A 21,741-nucleotide genomic window follows, 5' to 3' on the forward strand; every position below is an offset into this window, starting at 1 on the left:
TGAATAATTACAAAGCATGGATTCAGGGATGACAGTATACTTGTAGTTGTTTAAAAGTGCTCTTTTTCATTGTAAGTCTTAAAGAATATAATGTTTAAAAACAGGGAAAATACCCCTAGTATCTCACCAAATTTCTTTGTATACTTAAAAGGAAAAAGGACCAAATTGTACATGGTAGTGATTCACAACTTTACATTCTTTTTATGGTCTTCTTTACATATGGAATTGCTCATGTTTGCCTGTTTGTCAAACGCAGAATGTTTTTTTTAAAGAAAAATGTCATTTGGTGAATTCTATTTTGCTTTTTAAAGGGCATTTTAAGATACTTTAATTCATTAAAATCGGATTGATTAAATAACTTATTGGACATATTAGTATATTTTCTTGACTGTGGAAAATGCCAACCTACTGGTATTACACTTTTTCGCACTCAGTCAGCATCTTAAGAAGGTTTCAGAACCTTTCCAGCAAGATTCCTCTCCATTGCCCGATAGGAGCTGAGCTGTTCATCAAACTTTCATGTGCTATATTTGGCACTCTGGCACACGGCAAAGAAAGAAACACAAGATAAATGAGCCGGGGGAGGGGGGGTGAGGTACGTGCCACGCAATGGTGGGACTATTATTCCTCTGAACGCACTGCCTAATTAGACTTCACAGGAGGAGAAAGGGCTTTAATATTTAACAAGCATAATGGTGTGCACAATGTACACAAATCAGGTCTGATAAGAAGCCCTGCATATTAAATACAGACAGATGTTATGGGAAAGGTATAACCATGAAAAGCTAAAAAAAAAAATTGTTTTTTTGCAACTATGAATATCAACCACACTTTTCAGCATCCCCAGTCCTACTACAGAAACTCAGTGAATGATTTAGTCATGTCCCCTTGTTTCAGCAGACTGCATATTTCATTTTTTTAAAAATCTTTGCTCAAACCCACTTTCCCAGCTTTTTCTCAGAGCCACCTTTCCATGTTTTTACTTATGCCCAAATCTCACCATCTACTTAGAATCATAGAATCTTGCAATTGGACAGACCTCTATCATCTAGTCCAACCGACATCCCGGGGGAAAGTGTCCCACAAGATCCCTGAGAGGGAATCATCCACTCCCATCTCAATGGTCTCCAGTGAGAAGAAACTTCACTATCATGCTTCAAGGCCGTTCATCTCAATTTTCAGACAGTTCTGATTGTTAGGCAATTTCTCCTAGCCAGAATCTGCCTCTCCGGCCTCAGACACATAACACTTACTAGCTGTGTGACCCTGGGCAAGTCACTTAACCTCATCGCCTAGCCAAAGGAGAAAAAAAAAAGCAACAAAAAAACAGAATCTGCCTCTCTACAACTACTATCCCATTGCTCCTTCTATGGCCAAACAAAAGAGGTCTAATCCATTTTCCATAAGCACTTTTTTTTAAGTTAATAGGCCTTTATTATTACATATTTTAATTCACATAAGGGAAGTGTTAAGGAGACAGCTGGGGTTAGAGCATGGGATACGGATAACAAAAGGAAGCCAGTCAGTCAACAAGCATATGTTAAGTTCTTACTATGTGCTAGGCATTGTGCTGAGCTGTGAGAAAATAAAGGAAGGCCAATACATGATTAATGCCCTCAAGAAACTCATATTCTAATGGGGGAGACAATATGCAAACCATTATATACTTAGAAGATATATCCAGAGTAAATGGAAGGTAATCTCAGAGGAAAGGCATTACGGGAGCAGGAGGAAAGAAGAGGAGGAGGAAGAGGTACTAGGAAAGGTTTGAAGAAGGTTGGGTATGAGCTGAATCTTGAAGGAGATGCGCACTCTTCAAATAATTAATGTACACTGACCTCCCCCAATCCATCTAGTCTTCCCTCTCTAAGTAAAACATCACAGTTTCTTCAGTTGATTCTTGTAGGACATGGTTGCCTAGTCCTCCATTTAACATGTTCCACCTAACTTGCCAATATCCTTCCTATAATATGGTGCCCAAAACTTAATACAACATGACTGATGTGGTCTAACCAAAGCAGTCCTATAACTTCCTTCGCTCTGGACATTATGTTTAATTAGGATTACATTGGCTTTTATAGCTGCTGCATTTCACTGATTCATACTAAGCTTTCATCCCTCTAAAATTGAGTTTTTTTCACATGAATATTATTCAGGGATCTTCGTCACCTATATTTATGCAGTGTTTTTTTTTAACTCCAAATATTGGACTATATATTTGTTTATTATTAAACTTTATTTTATTAGAATTGGCCCCTGGATCTGCATATTGGAACCATTTTGCATCCAGATTCTGTCTACTGTATTAACTATCCCTCCCAGCTTTGTATCATCTGCAAATCTGATATACATATATTCATCCAGGTTAAATTAAATGATTAAGAAAAGGAAGCAATGATAGAATCCTTAGATCTCTCCATCTGAGTTGCTATTGAGCTATTAATCACATACTAATCACCACTCTTTGGGTCCCAGTGAAATTATATGCAAAGCACTCTGTAAACCTTGAAGCACTACATAAATAATATTGTATTTTTATTAAATTTTTATTAAATTATACTAATATCATATGTAAGAACATGCAATAATAATAATATTACTATTATTATCCTGAAATCATCTAACTGTACTATCATCCACTACTATCTGATGGTCCACAAGGTTATCTTGTGGCAAATGGCTTGCTAGAAGCCGTGTTTACCAATCTACAGCCTGACCCAATCTACCAATCTAGTAATCCTGTCAGAAAAAGGAAATGTGGTTAGCCTGGCATGACATTTTCTTAATGAACTCATGATGGTTTACTGTGATCATCACTTCTCTTATTTACTGATCATCTCTACTGGATCCTTGATGCATCTTGTTTGTACACAGTTGTCTGCATGCTGTCTGCCTACCCCATTAGACTATAAGCTCCTTGAGAGCAGGGACTGTCTTTTGTCTTTCTTTGTATCCCTAGCACTTAACACAGTGCCTGGCACACAGTACATGCTTAATAAATGTTTACTGACTCTTCCTAAGTGATAACAAACCATCTTCTTAATAATAAATCCTAGAATTTTGTTAGGGATTGAAGTCATATTGACTAAACTGGAAGAATCATATGATTTTTTTTTAGGTAGAAGAGATTATGGATATCTAAGTCCAACTCCCCTCATTTTAAAAGTGAGGATACTGAGGCCCTGAGAGGGAAATTGATTTGTACAAGGTCACATAGTTGATGTGACAAAATTGGCATTTAAGCCTATATTGTTAAGTCATATCCGACACTTTGTGACCCCATTTGGGGTTTTCTTGGCAAAGACACTGGAGTGGTTTGCTATTTCCTTCTCCAGCTCATTTTACACAGCTAGGAAGTATATGAGGCTGGCTCTGAACTCATAAAGATGAGTCTTCCTAATTCTGAGACTACTGCTCTATGCACTATGGCACCACTTAGCCACTCCTGAACCTAGGTTGGCAGACTCCAAATGCAGCCTTCTTTCTCCTGTACCACACTTTCACGTGAATCCATCTTCTTTCCATCTGAAAATCAGGATAACTTTTCTGGTTTGTCCTTCTCTAGTCTTATAGCACTTCTCCAATCACCTCTACAAATTTCCAGTACTCTAGGATCTAGTTCATGGTAGCTCTAGTATGGTAACTTGAATCCACTGACAGATGCTAAGTGTCTTTTTGCCACTTCCTCATTAAATTTGGGTATCAATTCTATTGACCATTTTTGTTCCATACTTCTCAATCTGACCATCCTTTTTCAGTAAAGAAGTAAGCAAAATATAAGTTGAGTTGCTCCTTCTCTCCATCTCCATCATCATCATCATCATCCCATATACCTAAGCAGGTCTTAGTCCTCTTTTTTGACTTCTTGCCCTCCAACAAAGAGCCTTTTTCTATTTTTCTTAGACTTATTAAAAGTCTTAACTCATTCTGGGATTTAGGAGCTCTGCCACTATTCTGATAGAATTTCATCACTCTTGTATTCATCCTCAGTTACCTGCTATTGTTTCATCCTCTGTACATATCTTCTAAAAATCTGAATTGGCAAATGAATTCCCTGTGCAGTCACATCATACTCTTAGACAGTTACCCCTTTTCATCAGATCAGAATCATTCACTCTTAAGAGCACCTCATGTTTGAGTCAACTTTCCCTACGGAATCTTATACCATAGGACATATCTGTCCTTTCTGTGTGCTCTTTTAAATCCAAACACCCAAAGTTTAGGATATACATAAGGCCATGCCCAATACATCTTCTTGATAACAAAACCAATAATAGCTGATTTTTAAATAGAGTCGTCACATGTCTCCTTCTAGCCAGGTGATCACCATCTTTACAGATGCCCACCACCACATTTATCCTGTTTCTCCCTCCAATAAGCCTTACTTAAAATATTCTCTACAAGGGGCTCATCCTCCACCTGGTTCAAAGATTTCACCAAAGAAGCTATCTTCCTGGCATACAAGGGCTGCTCCCTGACCCCTTTTTCACCCAATCTGTTCCTTCTGAATAACATTCTTTCCATTTTTATATTTCAGATATGGATAACATCCTACCACATCTCAGATACAATCATGAAGTCATAGCTGCTTCCTTGCATTAAAATCTTTTTTCATTCTGCTTATTATCTATGCTCTAAACATTTGTGTAGAGTCCATAGGTATTATTATTTACTATCCCTGTACCTGGATATTAACTCCTTGCCTTACCAGGCATCTTCACTGGAAGTCTTCTGTGGTATGTGGCTCAGTGGTTGAATGGAAGTTGTTCCCCTCCTTTCCCTTCTCCTCCATTTAAAGCACACTGTTGAGACAAACAAATCTCTAGAATCTTATATTCTTCCTAGAGCTCATTGGATGTACTCCATTCCTAGCCTAGAGTACACTGGACAACCATGTCTGACATCTCCCTTCTGATTGTTTCAGGAAGGACGCAAAAAATCATCTCTTTTTTAATTATCAAAAGAACATTTAACCTGTTGAAAGCTTTGCTTGTTCTATAAAATTCTTTCAGCTGCCAAAGGATTTGTGTGGGAGTTATGGGGGAGAGAAGACTAAAAACTGGATTGGAATATATTTCTAAAATAAACATTGTGAAATATAAATTACATAGACGTTTACTAGAATATTTTTATTTGGAGTTTTTTCTGTTTAATAGCAACATTCCCAATAGAAAATTGTCTCCTTATCTCCAGGTTCTCTCTTCTTTTATCCATCCTCCACATATTCCTAAACCACAGATCTGGCCATATCACTCCCCTGCTCAAGGATCCATTAGAAAAAAATGCAAACTTTTTACAAAGGTATTTAAAGTCTTTCACAACTTGGCTTCAGTCTACCTTTCCATAGTGACTGCATATTATTTTCTTTCACACACTCTGTGCTGTTATCCAAACCTACTTTCTGTTCTATGTACAAGATATTCCATTTTCTACCTCCATATCTTTGTACAGGTTGTGCCTTGCACCTAGAATGTTCTTCCACATCATTTCTACCTAGTAGAATCCCTGGCTTCCTTCACAGGACAATTCAGATACCACCCCCTAAAGAGCCTTTTCCTGATTCCCCAGGGTGGTTAGGGTTCTCTGCCCCTGGCCATTACTATATATTTGCATAGTATATTTCCCAACTACTAGACATATGCATAGTCATTTCCCAACTACTAGATCCAAATCACACCAACTTCACTCCATCATCCCAACGTCCTCCCCAGTGAAACCACAGCTTTCCCTCCCAAGAACCGTTCCGGGCTCTCATGTTAGATGAGCCCAAAACCAGGCCTCCACCTCAATTCCCAGTCACTAGCTCCAAACCATGCTGCTTGATATTCACTTTCCCTCGTTCCACAAGCCAAGATATAGCCCTAACCTTATTCTACCCCTCCTTTCCTGCTCCGTTTTATGCTCCCTGATGAAAATGTAAGCTCCTTGGAATCAGGAACTGTCTTTCTTGCTACTATTTCTATCTCCTGAGCTTTGCACAGTGCCTGGCATATAGTAAATGCTTAATAAATGCTCTGTTATCTATTTATCTATGTACCTATTACTTCCCATATTATCCCGTAGTGATGTCATTTTAGTCCTCTTCAAAAATGACGGACAACAACCAACCAGCTTCTCTAACCCCAATCCCAGGAGAATGCAAGCTCCTTGAGGGCAGGGACTGTTTCATTTTGCCTTGTATCCTCAGCACCTAGCATGGGGCCTGGCACATGGTAAATAGTGCTTCTTGAATTGAAAGAAAATGTGACTTCCACTGAATGACATAAATTAGTAGACTTGAAAAACAGGCAGAACTACAAAAGAGGAAAGGAGTCTCTGAAGAGAAGGCTATTCTCCTCAATCAGGTCAACTCTTTCATATGGACCCTTGATCCCATTCCTTCCCATTTTCTCCAGCTATGTTTGTCCCATAATCATCTTCCCTTCAATCTCTCCCTATCAATTGATTCGTTCTCTACATTGCCAAAAAATGCTCCCAAGTCTCCCTCATCCTCAAAAAAAAAAAAACTTTCTGAAAAAACATCAGTCCCTCAAGCTATCGTCCTATATCTCACCTCCCTTTTGTTAATTCTTAGAACAAGCTATCTACACTCACTGCCTCCACTTCCTTTTCTCTTAATTCATTCACAGCCCTTTCAAATTGGCATCTAACTACATCATTTTACGGAAATTTCCCTCTCCAAAGTTACCAATGATCAGACAAATCTAATGACCTTTCCTCAATCCTCATCATTTTTGATATCTCTGAAGCATTAGCCACTGTTGCCTTCTAGATAATTTCTTTTTTCTGGGGTTTTACTGACACTATCCTCTCTTGGTTCTCCTCCTGCCTGATCTCTTCCTCTCAGTCTCGTTGGTTAGATCATCACCTATATCATGACCACTAATTCAGGGCACATCCCCAGCCCCTAGAGTCCTAGGCACTTTTCTCTCTACATTTTTTCTCTTGATAACCGCATCAATTCAATCATCATTCCTTTGCATGTGATTCCTAGACCCAGCCTTAATCTCTCTCCAGAGCTCAACAACACCATCTGCCTACTGGACATTTCCAATTGGTTGTCCCTATTGGGTAAACATAACACATCCAAAATAAAATTCATCATCTTTCCCCTACAACACATCCTTCTTCCGAACCTTCCAATTTCTTTCAAGGGCTTCACCACCCTTCTAGTCATCTCTACCTACTCATACTCATGCTAGTTCAAAACCTAAGAGTCATCCTCAATTACTCACTCTCCCTCATTCCTTATAACAAATAAGTTGTCAAATCTTATAGATTCTATATCCATAGCTTCTCTCTCACACAGGAGAAATACAGCTTCTTTTCACAAAAAGTTGTGGCACCATACAAAGTGCTAGGGATTCAAACACAAAAATGAAACTGATCCTGCCCTCAAAGGGCTTATATTCTATAGGGGAAAACAACCTATATACATATAAATAGATACGAAATATACACAAAGGAGATACAAGGTAATGAGGAGGAGAAAAGGGATCCTAGCAATCAGAGCGACCAGGAAAAAACCAGAGAGACCTTTCAAGTTGTCCACAATCAGATCAACAATACTGGGAACAAGAACTGCTCATCCTCCCAGAGTCCCCATAACACCGGCTGCCCATATCACTTACTCAGACACAAGGGAAATCATTATTTGCTCGCAGAATCCACTCATGGCCTCAGCAGCAGCTTCTTCTCATCCTGCCAGACCAACTGCTGGTCTTTTCAGGGAGGAGAGGCCTCTCTGTGGTCACCCCGTGGGCCACCAAGAAAATTCCTCCTCTCATAGGGGGTGGGAAAGAAAACCCAGCCCTGATAAGAAGGCAGCAAACGATTTGTAGATCATCTTATCAGTCACTTACTCTACTGGTTAATGAGGCTGATGGTGGATATAAAGGACTTATTCTGGGAGTCCAGATTTAGGTACAAACCAGAGGAGGGTGAAAGCATGTAACCTGCAACTCTTCCTCCTCTTCCTCTTCTCAAGATGGCACATGGCATGAAGCATAATGCCCCCTGTCATAAGATGGGCCAGGAATGGACAGCTTCTCCATTACCTAAGGCCATCGCTAATAAGAAGCAGACACATCATAAAAGGAAGTTCTAGTGAGGGAGGCAGAAAATAAGTTTCATGTATCTGGATAAATCTCCCTTGAATATGCATCCCCCAGGCTTTGCTTAAAAAATCCTTTGCTTTAGTTAGTATTCAAAGCAAAGCTTTTCAGGAGGATACAGGATCCAAAGACTGGAACCAGCTAACCAGAGGCAACAAGCTAACCAGTTCTGTATCAGATCTTGGTTTCTCAACATCATTTGGACTAATGAATCATTTAACAGACCCTGCAAGTCTCATCTCTTCACATCTGAATGCCCCTCTGACTCTCAATTATTAGAGCCCTCCTTTACATACTGGGAATTTGCCCATGGCCAAAGTATGAATGAACCCAACAACTGTAATTAAGATCCTGGAATTAAGATTAAGATTCCAGAATTTCTTTACCATGTACTCTGCGTTCACACCATTAAACATGCCTTCTTCTGTAGCAACTTGTTCAGAAGAAGAACTGAAGAAGAAACACTAAAACTTTCCTCAAACACAGTTCTCAACTGCTTCCTGTCTGTCTTTCTAGGCCAGGAATCAGTGGACAATGAGTTTAATTTAAAAAGAGAAGGGAAGGCCCTCCAAGAGAGGCCAGGTCAGGGCAAAAAGCTTGGGTGGTGTGTTCAATACAGGTGTGTACAAGACTACCCAGGCTGGTTCTCTGCAGCAAGTGTCTCTTCTTTTGGTGTCCATGGAAAAATTACAAGTATACACAATGCAGCCAGCGATGCACAAAAGTGATGCTGCTCTATAATAAAGAAAAAAGTGATCTGGAGAGGCAGGTTGATTAAACAGATTTAAAAAGCACTTCACATGCTCCTCACCTCCTGACAGAGAGGTGATAGACTCAGGGTACAAAATGAGACTCCTATTGTTTGAACTTGACCAATGCAGGAATTTGTTTTGCTTAAGCTGCTAGATAGCACAGTAGATAGAGCACTGGGCCTAGAATCAGGAAGACCTGAGTTCAAATGCAGCTTCAGATATTTCTTAGCTGTGTGACCCTGGACAAGTCACTTAACCACCGCCTGCCTCAGTTTCCTCAACTGTAAAATAGGAATACCAGTATCTCCTACCCTGTGAGGATCAAATGAGATAACATTTGTTAAGAGCTTAGCACAGTGCCTGGCACATAGTGGCACTTAATAAATGCTTATTCTATTCCATTGCTTGATTATGCATACGTCACAAAGATTTTTTTCCTTTTTTTCAGTGTTGGTAAAGGGAGAAAGAAAACCGATTTTTGTTAATATTTTAAATGAAATTTGATTTTAAAAAACTTCAGAAAAGGTAAACTCATAACCTTTCTTTTCAGTAAGTTGAGGCAGTCATGGAATCACAGAATTTTAGAGCTGAAAAGGACCTCAGAAGCACATAGTTCAACATAACCCAACATAACATAGTTCAACATACCCAAAAAGGAATTCCTTCTATAATATATTAAACAAGGAGTCATCCAGCCTTTGCTCGAAGACATCCAATGAGAGAGAACCCACCATCTCCCAAGGCAGCCCATTCAACTTTTAGATATCTCTAATCATTAGGAAATCGCTCCTGACATCAAACCAAAATTTAACTCTTTCTTTATGATTTCCACCCCATTGTTCCTGATTCTACATCTTGAGGATAAAAAGAACAAATCTAATCCCTTTTGCACATGACAACCTTTTAAGATGCTAGAACATACCTGTCATGACCCCAGTGACTCAGCATCTTCTTTTCTCCAGGATAAACAATCCCTGGTTCCTTAAACTGACCCTCACATGCCATGGTCTCAAGGCCCTTCAGCATGCTGTTTGCCTCTTCCCTTGGACTCTCTCCAATTCATCAATGTCGTTCTTAGACTATGGCATCCGGAACTAAACACAGTACTCCAGATATGGTCTGACCAGCACAGAATACAGACCGACTACCACCTCTGAGATAATCAGCAAGGTAGGCCTCTCTTAATGCAGCCCAAAGTCTCTTCGGTCACACTGCTGACTCCCATTAAGCTCCCAGCTGCTAATCATGCTTCCCCCAGCAGGGACTTGTGGAACTAACTCTTTGAATCCATGTGTAAGATTTTACTTTTTACCTCTTAAGTTTCATGTTGTCAGATTCAGCCCACTGCCTATCAAGGGTAGCTGAGGAATTAATTATGTAAAAGTACACCTCTGGTCACTGTGGCAGCCTCAGATCACAACGTGTGGAAAGAATGTGTTTGATAAAATCTGGTAGAATGATGCCAAGTATAAGGTGAGTGCCCAAGAGATGGAGGAGGATTTAGAACAGGCTACATGATGAAGTCACCTCTACCATAGTAGAATCATGAAAAGTCAAAAAGGACTAGACCAAATCTATAATGTTATACTCATTCTCTTTCTTATCATGTAAGCCTCTCACAATACATACTTCTACTAATCTTCCCAAGACCTAGACTATACTTCAAGTTATACGCTCCTTGCCAACACACTCAGGTTTTTTTAATCTTAATAGATTTTCAAAATTAATTTCATTGTTTTTAACCTATTGTCAATAAAATTTGCTTTTTAAATACAGCAAATTACCACTTATGAACATAATTTTCATCACTGTTCACATCATGATTTTTTTAAACCCCAAATTAAAATTTTCTCTGCATTTGCTCAGGCACCATCTGCCAATGTATGGAATGGCTGGTTTTCATGGTTCCTGGAGGACTTGTAATTTAGCCAGCATGGAAAACTCCAGGCGTGGGAACTCCAAACTGCAACCAGCAACCTGTTTTTCTGATTTGGTAAATAAGTCTTAAGGAGTAGCTTGATATACATAGAGATTAAGTGACTTGACTTGCCCAGGGCCACACAGCTAGTATCAGAGGCCAGATATGAACCCAGATATGACTGACTCCATGCATAATACTTTAGCCATTAAATCCCAACAAACAGGCCATAATACAAAACGTAACTAAATTACCTCATCTGCTTCCTGACTGTCAGGAATATTTCATAATGAGTTATTTTTCCTGATATTTTCCCTTAACTTTAATTAACTCTATGTAATAACTGTGTATAGTAATACTATTATATATAACATATTTTATATATTAATAACTTAATAACTTAACACTGTGTCACAAAGCCCCATGACCTACACTCTAAATACAAATTTATAACAAGGCGCTAGTGGACTAAAATTCCCCTCTCCCAATGGTATACAGCTGAATGCATGATAAATTAAATATAATCTCCTATAAAATAATAAGCTAGCCATCTTGTAACACTATTTTTTAAAGCAAGCAGGATTTAAGGGGGAAAAAAACAATGGACTCTGAAACCAATAGTTTATTTTAGTCAACATGGATTCTTAGTGCATTCCCTTTTAAAAAAAAAAAAAAAAAAGCAAAACTCCTGGTCAGGAAACCAAGAAGCAAAAGAATAATGACAAATCACAAATTAAGGAGATAAGAGGGAAGCGGGTTTGTCACTATACTTCTAACTCTACTCTTCTGACACTTGTTATTCAATCGTTTCAGTCAAGTCTGACTCTTCCTGACCCCTTTTAGGTTTTTCTTGGCAGAGATACTAGAGTATTTTGCCATTTCCTTCTCCAGCTCATTTTACAGATGAGGAAACTGAGGCAAACAGGGTTAAATGACTTGCTCAGGGTTACACGGCTAGTAAGTGTCTTGAGGTCAGATTTGAACTCAGGAAGATCAATCTTTCTGGCTCCAGGCCAGCATTTTATCCACTGCACAACATACCTGTCCTTCATACACTTATCAGACACTTAGTTCTATTTATGCATGCATATAACATCCCCAGGCCTACAGCCATCTAGTGCACATCTCCACCCACTAAAATCTTTTCTCTTTTTTCAAGGCCTCAGCTTAGAAGTCACTTCTAAGAAGCTTTCCCTGATGCTACCTTCTCCCATATAAATTATCTCTCCACTCACAAATCTTTCCTCTCTCTAATATGATTATTTGTGTATTTGTTTTATTCTCCTTCCCCTAATGAGATTATAAAATGTCTAAGGTCAGGAATCATACACATGTGCATGCCCTATGAGGCCTGTAACAGTACCTTGTACACAGTATTTCAATAAATTCCTGCCGAATGAATGAAAGAATGGCTGATTGTGACTCTCACCACATCCTAATATTCTGCAACCTACAGAGTATATTTGATTCACATATTCAGTTTATAATGTGCTGCAAAGTGCCTTGATAAGAAGTCAAATGGTGCACAGACATAACTTGTACTTCATTGCGTTCTGATAGACTAGAAAAAGCTACATATTCAAACCTATAAATAAAAATGTGCTGGAGAAGCCACACTGAAAAGATTAATTTGTCATCTTGCCCCATCAAGCTCAGAAATAGATATAAAATGCCGCAATCTAAAGAAAATTCTATCCTTTTTTTTCCCTTAGAATTCAAATTATTTTTAAGAATTCCATCTCAGTATTTACAAGGGGTGAAAACACAATAGAAATTACTACAAACATCCTTAAAAAACAGATTTTTATCTCACACATTACCATGGCATTGAGTTTACTTAAATGACAGGATCATAGACCTAGAGTTGAAAGCGATCATAGAGGTCATGAAGCCCAATCCTTTCACTTTTTCCACGTTCAAACTGAGACTGAGTAGTGATTTCCCAGGGTCACACAGCTAGGAACTATCAGAGTCAAAATTCAAACCCAGATCTTCTTGACTCCCAGTCCGTACTTCATCCACCAGCCCATATTGCCTTTCAAATCCTTTGGCTCTCCTGAACATCATACTGCTTGCTAGAATAACCTAGCCCACTAGGAAAAGGCAAAAATCCATATGGATATATATATATACAAAGAGAGAGAGAGAGAGAGAGAGAGAGAGAGAGAGAGATTTCACACACACATCACCATGTTGATAAGTTTCTAACCACTTCATAGTTGACAAAAGTAGATAGATACATATTTGAAAAGTGCCTTGAGGCAATTGATTTCACTAATCAATTACTACCAACACAGTATATGAATTAATTGTTTTTCTGCTGGTACAATTAGTATTCCTATTACTAGACTTCAATACGACAAGATGTGTATATGTATGTATGTGTATATATTGTTGTTGTTTAGTTTTTTTTCAGTTGTGTCCAACTCTTCATGACCCCATTTGGGGTTTTCTTGGCAAAGATACTAGAGTGGTTTGTCATGTCCTTCTCCAGCTCATTTTGCAGATGAGGAAACTGAGGCAAACTGGGTTAAGTGACTTGCCCGTGGTCACACAGCTAGTAAGTATCTGAGGCCACATCTGAACTCATAAAGATGAGTTTTTCTAACTATAGTCCTTGTGGCCTATCCACTGTGCCACCAACTGTCGTGTGTGTGTGTGTGTGTGTGTGTGTGTGTGTGTGTGTAAATACATGTACTTATACACACACATACATACATCAATATACACACACAAATACAAATGTATTTACACACACACATACCTATGTCAATAATGTATTTCAATAATTTAAATTGTCTTAAAAATCTTAATTAAAAAATTGTTTTAAAAGGTAAAACTTAACGTTACAACAACATGATTTGATCTGCATATTGCCTAGCACCAATTAAAAACATGAAAAGACAGGAACTTCTAGCAGCTTAAGTGCCTTAAAAATATCAGCTGTCATATATGTCTCCTATTTGCTACTATCACAAATATCACTACGTGGAATGCAGTGTGTGTGTGTGTGCATACACACATATGCATGTGTGTGTGTGTATGTATATACACATGCATGTGTATATATACCGAGTGTGTATGTGTATATATAAATGTTTATACATGACATATTTATTCATGACATGGTTATACATGACATATATAGGACCTTAATGGGAAAAAGTACTACCTCTTCTTCCTTCCTGTTCTCAACCCCACAGTGCTCTTACCAAGTCACAAAATACTGGTTCCCTTTTCCTTAGTCACAAAAAAATATTATTGTAGCAAGAAAGAAAGGACTAGATATGAGCCCAGGACAATCAAATAATGCTGTGCTTCTTAGAGACTTTGGCTACCAGATATAAACACCAACAGAAAATAATTTACACATGGCATCAGTTTTTCTTTTTTTAATGGTTTAACCATTAACTTGATCAATCCTTGTAGCCAGTTCCTAGTTCAGTCTAACATATCCTCAGTGTTCCCTTCCTCAGTCAGCTATAATTTTAGTCAACTAAAGGGATCTTCCTGGGACCAAATTCTCTAGTTTTGCAAAAAGCCTTGTGCATATGGGCCTTGATTCTGCCTCTGTCTAGGTCTAGGAGGAGGGAGAAGGTAGTATTTCCCTTCACTGAATGCTTGAGAAACATTAATATGCAAGGAAGACATCTGTGTTTTGATATAGATGAAGTCATAATATTTTCAGGGTCAAAAAAAACCTGTTCATCTGAGAATGTGAGAAATGACAACAGAAATGATCATTTCCTTCATTATTGCAAAATTATCCTCCCTATCTTACCTCCTAAATATTCTTACACTATTCTGGATAGGGAAACAGTAGACATCCGATTACATTAGGATCAGAGAATCAGATTTCAAATTGGAAGGGCATTAAGGATCATTTAGTCCAACTCCCTCATTTTACAAATGTAGAAACTGAGGCCCAAAGAAGATAAAGTGACTTCCCCAGGTCAAAAGACCATAAACTAACAATGCTAAAATGTGAACCCTGGGGCCTCCAATTCTTAACTTCAACGTTCCACACTGCTCAAGAGTCCTCTGTCAAGCAATCAGGTTTACATGGCCTATAATTTGCTGAAATCACAGAACTGTGCTTCTACTATATGAAGGCAAGGAAGCTAGAGCTAATGTTATTGACAATTTTAAGATCAAGGGTCCTCAGTGATCCTTAACTCTTCCAAATGTTCTTTGTTGTGCATTATAGATTAATGTTTAGTTTAGCATATTAATGAAGTTTAGGTGAATACTCTGAAAATATAGTGTTCTTTTCTGTATTTGTTTGTATGGCAGTAATATTTTGAGACCTGTATTCATACATACATCCTCAGGGTTAACTGCCTACCATGTAGCAAATTATGTCCTACAAATAAAAACACAATTAGACATGCATCTTATTACTGCAATAAATATGCTAAAACCTGACTGGAACTGTATTCAAATTAGACTTCAGTTATAAACAAGAACTCCCAAACAAGGATGCCTTTCAATCATGTATATTAGGAAATCATTTTTTTCTTAAGGCAGAACATCATGTTACAACAACATGATTTGCCTAGCACCACTTAAAAATGAGAAAAGAACAGGAACTTCTGGCAGCTTAAGTGCCTTAAAAATATCAGCTGTCATATATGTTTCCTATTTGCTACTATCTGAAATATTGCTGCATGAAATGCAGTATCTTTCACAATTCCGAAATTAGGGTTAGAGGAAGAGGGTGAAGAGACCACAACAGAGAGATGCCAAGAGAATTATATCATATTTGAATCAAAATTATTAGTCTAAATAAATATTACTTGAAATAAATATACATTTTCAGAAGATTTTGTTCCTTTCATTCTGAAGTTGTTTCAAAAGAACAAAGAATTAGCAATTGAAGACTTTTTAGCTAATTTTTGTCTTTAATAGTGTTCTTCAAACAAACATGTCCTTGTTTGAAATTTAGGTATGAAAAATATAATCATCTTTATCAGGCTCATAGAGTAAACTAAATTCCTTTGCTACCTGAAAGGTTAGCTTTTTCTAACTAGATTGCTGAGGACAGTAAGATTATACAGAGAGGTCCCCTAGTGGTGAAGTTACTGTTTCAACTTTTATTTCATATTTTATAGGGTTGTTTCAGTGTAAGAGAGAATCAATATGTAATTTTATCACAGAATCTTAGCTAACTTCTTAATATATAGTGGGCCTGTCATTTAGAATCCTAAGGAGCTTTTTATATAAGAAATAACAGGAAAAATATTAGCTGGACATTGTCATATGTCTCTTTTAAACAAATATTAAAACTATGACAAAGTTGGGAAAAATTAGGAAAAAGGATCTATCATAGAATCTCATCATGTGTAACTGGAAAGGATTTTCAAAACCATTAGACTGAAATCGCTTCATCAAATAAGTAACATACCCCAAGTAGCATAGGTAAGAGCTACTCTGAGAAGAGAAAGGGTTAAGTGCACAAAAATTAAGGAGCTCTTTTAAAAAAAAATGGATGCTGGAGTTTCAGGAATTCTAAAGAAAATGCTGGATTCTTAGGCCAAAATGGTCTCATTATGCTGTAGACATTCTGCAAATTGCTTACAAATTTCCATATTGAAACAAAAAAAATTAATGAGATTATGAAAGCATGTTAACAATGTATCGTTTGCCTTGTATACAGTGGCATCTCAATGGAAGGAGAATTTTTTCTTCTTAACCATTAAGTACAGTCAATAGTACACAAGACATACAGCCCTTGCTTTCCAGGAATTTAAGCTGTGGCAGCACGACACATATCAAATGGTAGAAATCCTGCACAGTCACTTCTTATGCTTAGTCTTAAACTTGTTCCCTCCTCTTTCCATCAAGGATGCTAGTCTACACAATCTCCAATTAGCAACGAGAAATCCCCATACAAAGGATATTAACACATGCTGTTACAAGTATAGCACTTTGTTAATCACGAATACACACACAAGCACTAACTTTAAAAGACAATCCAAGAAACGCAGCAGAATGAACTTTGAATTCACAGTATATAACATGGCAAATGAGTTCCCTCTCAGAACTATCCTTATACCTAGATTAACAGGCGTCAGACGTGGAACATTGATTTTGAACCTGGAGAAGAAGCAGAGTTTGGAAACCAGCTATACCATCATTTCAGAATATCTGTCAGGTCTTCATGTTTTGGCATATACTGTACAGTTAAAAACTTGTCTATGTATATCATTCTTCCTTTTGTGCATGTCGATAAAAGCCTAAGTTCAAATTCGATGCGGGGAGTACAGGTGCAGGAAGGCACTTTTGGCGATAAACAACTTCGGAACAGGTTTTCACCGCCCTTTCATACGAGACAATGCCAAGAGAAATGCTTCTTTTCACTCACTGCACAAAAAAAAAAAAAAAAAAACACTTCCTCTGGGCATCCCCCCAGACAGCAGTGACCCCCTCGCGTATTCCAACGCTTCCAACGCGCCCTGGTACATGTCGGCTCCGGGGCTCGGGACAGGCGAGGCGATGGGAATGCACGGAGTAGGTGGGCACACTGTGCCCCCCACCCGCCCCACCTACCCCGAAAGGCAAAGTGTGGTGGTTACTTTTCAGAACAGCTGTGCTGCCCTTGGTTTTTAGCACACCAATTAAACAGGAAAAGGCCACCGGATGGATTAGTACACCAAACTGAACCTCCTCCGGCCCTGTCAGTGGCTCCCCACCCTCCACCCCCACAACCTAAGCTCTGTCCTGTCCCTCCTGCGCGTCCCCCAGACCGTACACCTGAGTGATGCACATCCCCTGGGAAAGGGAGCAGCCCCCAGCCCCAGCCCTGGTCACGGCGCCCGCCCCGAAGGGAGCCTCGGAGGGCAGACAGCTCAGCCCAAGGCTGGAGGGAAGCCAGGCGCGGCACTATCCGCCAAGGGGCTGCCCTGGGTGGAGGGGGTGGGGAGACAAGAGAGAAGCTACGAGGGAATGCCCCGAAGGGGCAGGAGACCCTTTGGTCCCTTTCCTTTGCGCAGCTGCTCCGCAACCCCCAACGTCCACTGACCCCGGGACACAGGCACACGCCGGGGGCTGGTACTGACCACATGGCCGCATCTCCTCTCACTGCTTCCCCAGGCTCGGGTGGCGGCAGCAGCAGCAGCGGCGGCGGCGGCTGCTCCTGCTGTTCTCACTGCTGCCTGAACTTTCCCTGCCTCCGCGGCTCGGCTCCACCTCCCAGCTCCAGCAGCAGCAGCAGCAGCAGCAGCAGCTCCAGCAGCTCCAGCAGCAGCAGCAGCAGCAGCACAGCGCAGCGAAAGCCTAGGGGACGCGGGGAGGAGGGGTGGCAGGGAGGCGAGAGCACAGAGCCCCGTGGCAGAGAAGTTCGGGTCCTGAAGTCCACCTGCGAGCACTGGTATGAAGCGCTTTGGGAGTAGACTGACGGGTGGAGGAGCTGGGACCCCAGGAAGCCGTGGAGGCGCTGAGATACTGGGTGTCAGGGGGGAGGAGTCGAAAATTTGGGAGCTGCAGGTCTGGGGAGGGCGCGGCGATGGTGCGGAAGGCTCAGAGATAAGGCTTTGGGGATCTGACAGTGTGGGATGGCCCCACGAATCTTCCTGGCACCTTTCCTCCCTGGCACCACTCTCCTTTCTGCTACCTTGAGATGGCTGACTGGAGGGACGCCGCCGGTGCCTCGGGGTTCCCCGGCGCCGCCCCTCTGTACTTCAGGTCTCTTTGGTTTTAGAGCTGAGGACTGAAAAGTTTTCCCTGCCTTGTCCCACCCGAGGATTGCACACTGTGCGCCCGGAGGGTGTGGCCGAGAGTGGACAAAAGAGTGGACAGGCTGACTTAAGGTGTCTCTCCAGTTAGCTTTGTGGTCGGTGAAAATCTTCATGTGGGAAATGGTCCTATGGGGTAGAGGGGAAATGTTGGGGTTCAGGAAATGGTTTTTTGGGAAAGTTAGTTTGGGATTCAGGAAGAGGGGGGTTTGGAGCTTGTCCCAACAAGAATAGCCTGCAATGTAATGTTTCTCAAATGTGTTTGTATTTAACTCCCTTTGTTTTATGGAAAAGTTTCCTCCAGTTCTCCTTCATCACCTGTGTTCTGTGATGTAGTAGTGGAAGCTCAAGATTGGGAGTCAGGATTGGATCACAGCCCAGGCTCTACCATTGATTGTCCTGGCGCCCTGATCTGTTTCCCCAGTTGTAAAACTAGCGGTCCTCCTGCTCAAACATTCGACAGTCACGTAAATAACCAGCCTGCCTTAAAGCCAGGAAGATCTCAGTTCAAGTCATGCCTTTGATACATGCTGGCTCTGTAATTCCGGGCAAATGCTCTAGTCAGCTCTTTAGGACTCTAGAGAAGATGCCGACCTGTATTGGGATAGTTTCCTCACCAGGTATTTGCCTATAACAATGAAGTCATAAATTGATTCCCTAACCACTGAGAAACACCTCCCTCCACCCCCATTTGCTGATACTGACCACAAAATTCATCAGAAATAAGGTATATGTATGTATTCCCCCCAAAAAACATGGAAGAATGGTGTGTGGAATATAATATCCAAGGGTTCTAAAGTGGTTCACATTACACCCCTAGTGAATGATAAAAGTTATAGTTGGTGTGGCACTGCAGGTCAGTGTCTTCTTAACGAGACCCTCCAGTGAAGAAAGCCTCAAATAGTTTTAAATACACCGCAGTTACAGATGTTTCTGTAATCTGCATCATTGGAGGGAAGACTCACATTAATTAGATCACAGGTGCACTGGAGTATTAATTAGTAAGATCCAGAAAAGCCTGAAGTATCCAGAATTACCTTTTTCCAAAAATTGTCATTTAAAATTTTCATATGCCAATGATCACAAAGCTGCCCTTTGCTCAATAAGGTAAATTTGGCACCTTTAAAGTCTATACTGATTGCATTGATGCTCTTGAAGAAGCTTTTTAAAAGTTCCATTAATGGAATGTTGTAACTTAATGTCCTAAAAGTTTGATTTATCTGTTGCTATATAATTAAACATTGATGGATTCATGGTCTCACTAGTATAGGTCACAACCCAACCATAGATTTCTTGTCTAATTCTTGTCCATGTCTTCCCATAAATCCTCCAAAGAAGATCTACCCAAAACACTGGAGGCCTTCTTCTAAAGAGGAACTTCCTCTAAAGTTCTTCACCTGGGTTCTATGAATTTTTTTGTAAGCAGTAGTGGATAGAGCAATGGGCCTGGAATCAGGAAGCCCTGAGTTCAAATTAAGCTTCACTTACTTAGCTGTGTGGCCATGGGTACATCACCCAAAAAAAACTCTGTCTCAGTTTCCTCAACTGTAAAAAAAAAAAAAATGTGGATAACAATCAGGATTATTGTGAGAATAAAATGAAAGGATATTTGTAAAGAGCTTTTTAAATTACCTGGCACATAGTAGGTGCTTAATAAATGCTTCTCTTCCTTCTTTCCTTATAGAAAGAGATTAATAGAACATGCATACACACATAGATACATAACTGCATTTCAGTATAATTAGTTTTTTGTAATCTTATTTTATTTTATACATTTAAAAAACATTATTTGAGAAGAGGGTCCATAGGCTTCCAAAGAGGTCCATAATACACACACAAAAAAGTTAAGAACCTCTGATTTAGAGGGGTTTTTTTTAACATTTTATGTGTATACATGGCCAACCCACCTTTTACTATCATATTTTTATATATTTCTTATAAGAAAGTTAGTATTACTGTAACCTGCTTATATTCATCGTGCATGCCTCCATTAACCTTTGGTTTACCTGCAGTTTAGATTCTTGGAGTCCTGTGATCCACATTCATATACAAAATACTGCCGTTATAAAGATGAATTTTTTATGTCAGAAAGCAGCTTGGAATCCCTGAGAGCACTGTGTAACCTCCCAAACACAATCTAGACTGCTCTCCCTACATTGAATTCTGGGCCCCAAGTGCTAATCCAATGAGCTATCCATCCAGCTACACATCATTAAGAGTAGGCATTCTTCATCCACTTGGTTTTCCTTTGATGGATCGTTAGCCCATCTCTTTTGAGGGGCTGTGGATCCAAGTGAGCAGACACATAGTCTCCTGAGGTTTGGTGCACTTGACAGAATGTCCTTTACAAAAAAAAAAAAAAAAAAAGGCATCTGGATGTTCTCGACATCTCTCAGGACTTTCTCTTCCATTTGAACCCTGAAGAGGACCTTCTCCATAGTGTCTTTAGTGAGCATGTCTTCCTATTCTCTTGATTGATATTGATACAAAGAGGATATTGTGCAAGGGCAGGACTTAAGTCATATAACCCTAATCTGTTTAAAGTGTCAAAATGCTAAACCCTGATACCTCAACCAACTAAGGATGTTTCTCTATGGAATCATTCAATCACAGACTTTGGACTAAGTATGAAGAAGTCTTTGGTTAATTTAGATATTCTTAAAAGCCATTGAATGAAATGGAGTGACACTTTGTATGTGAACTATACACAAAATACCTGGTGACCAAGGTTTGCATATTTTCAGAGCGCTGGACTCGAAGATGGAAACCAGCCTTTGGGAACTCGCTACAGGGAGAAAAGAAAGTTCCTCTAAAAAACAAAGTTTGGCAATAGATAGTTCACATGCCATTCATTCTCCAGCACTTCAAGAGATAGCAGAAAATGTGAGGATTGGGATGTAGGGTAGGGTAGTCAAAAGTCAATTTTGTTCTTCTCTACTCGCTTCCTCTTACCTGTGCTTGCAAATCTTAGTAGAAATAGTAAGATCACAGAGAAATAGGCTCATTTGGACCCAATATACCACATGATCAGGGTCTGTGTACCCTCAAAGCACGAAATCACAGATGGAAACCAATCCTTTGGGCACTTGTTCCTCACACATGTTCTGTCTTTCAGTTAACATTCTTTGGTGGTTCAACTTATTTTTGTAGCCTAATAGTTTTGAAGTCATAAAAGGTGTGTTCAATGTAATTGACTTCATAGGGACCTTTAAAAGTTCTCAACT

General features: G+C 39.7%; 1 protein-coding gene across 6 annotated transcripts in view; it reads right to left on the reverse strand.

The window, feature by feature from the left end:
* Positions 1 to 17,943, reverse strand: part of CSGALNACT1 (chondroitin sulfate N-acetylgalactosaminyltransferase 1) — a 400,361-nt gene extending 382,418 nt beyond the window's left edge. For all 6 annotated transcript variants that reach the window (XM_027865511.1, XM_027865507.1, XM_027865514.1 and 3 more), the window contains exon 1: positions 17,843 to 17,943. The gene's annotated coding sequence lies outside the window, so the exon portion shown is untranslated. The remainder of the gene's footprint in view (positions 1 to 17,842) is intronic.
* Positions 17,944 to 21,741: the final 3,798 nt, after the last annotated feature.

This window comes from Vombatus ursinus, unplaced genomic scaffold, assembly GCF_900497805.2.
Source record: "Vombatus ursinus unplaced genomic scaffold, bare-nosed wombat genome assembly UNPS02014778.1, whole genome shotgun sequence".
NCBI lineage: Eukaryota > Metazoa > Chordata > Mammalia > Diprotodontia > Vombatidae > Vombatus > Vombatus ursinus.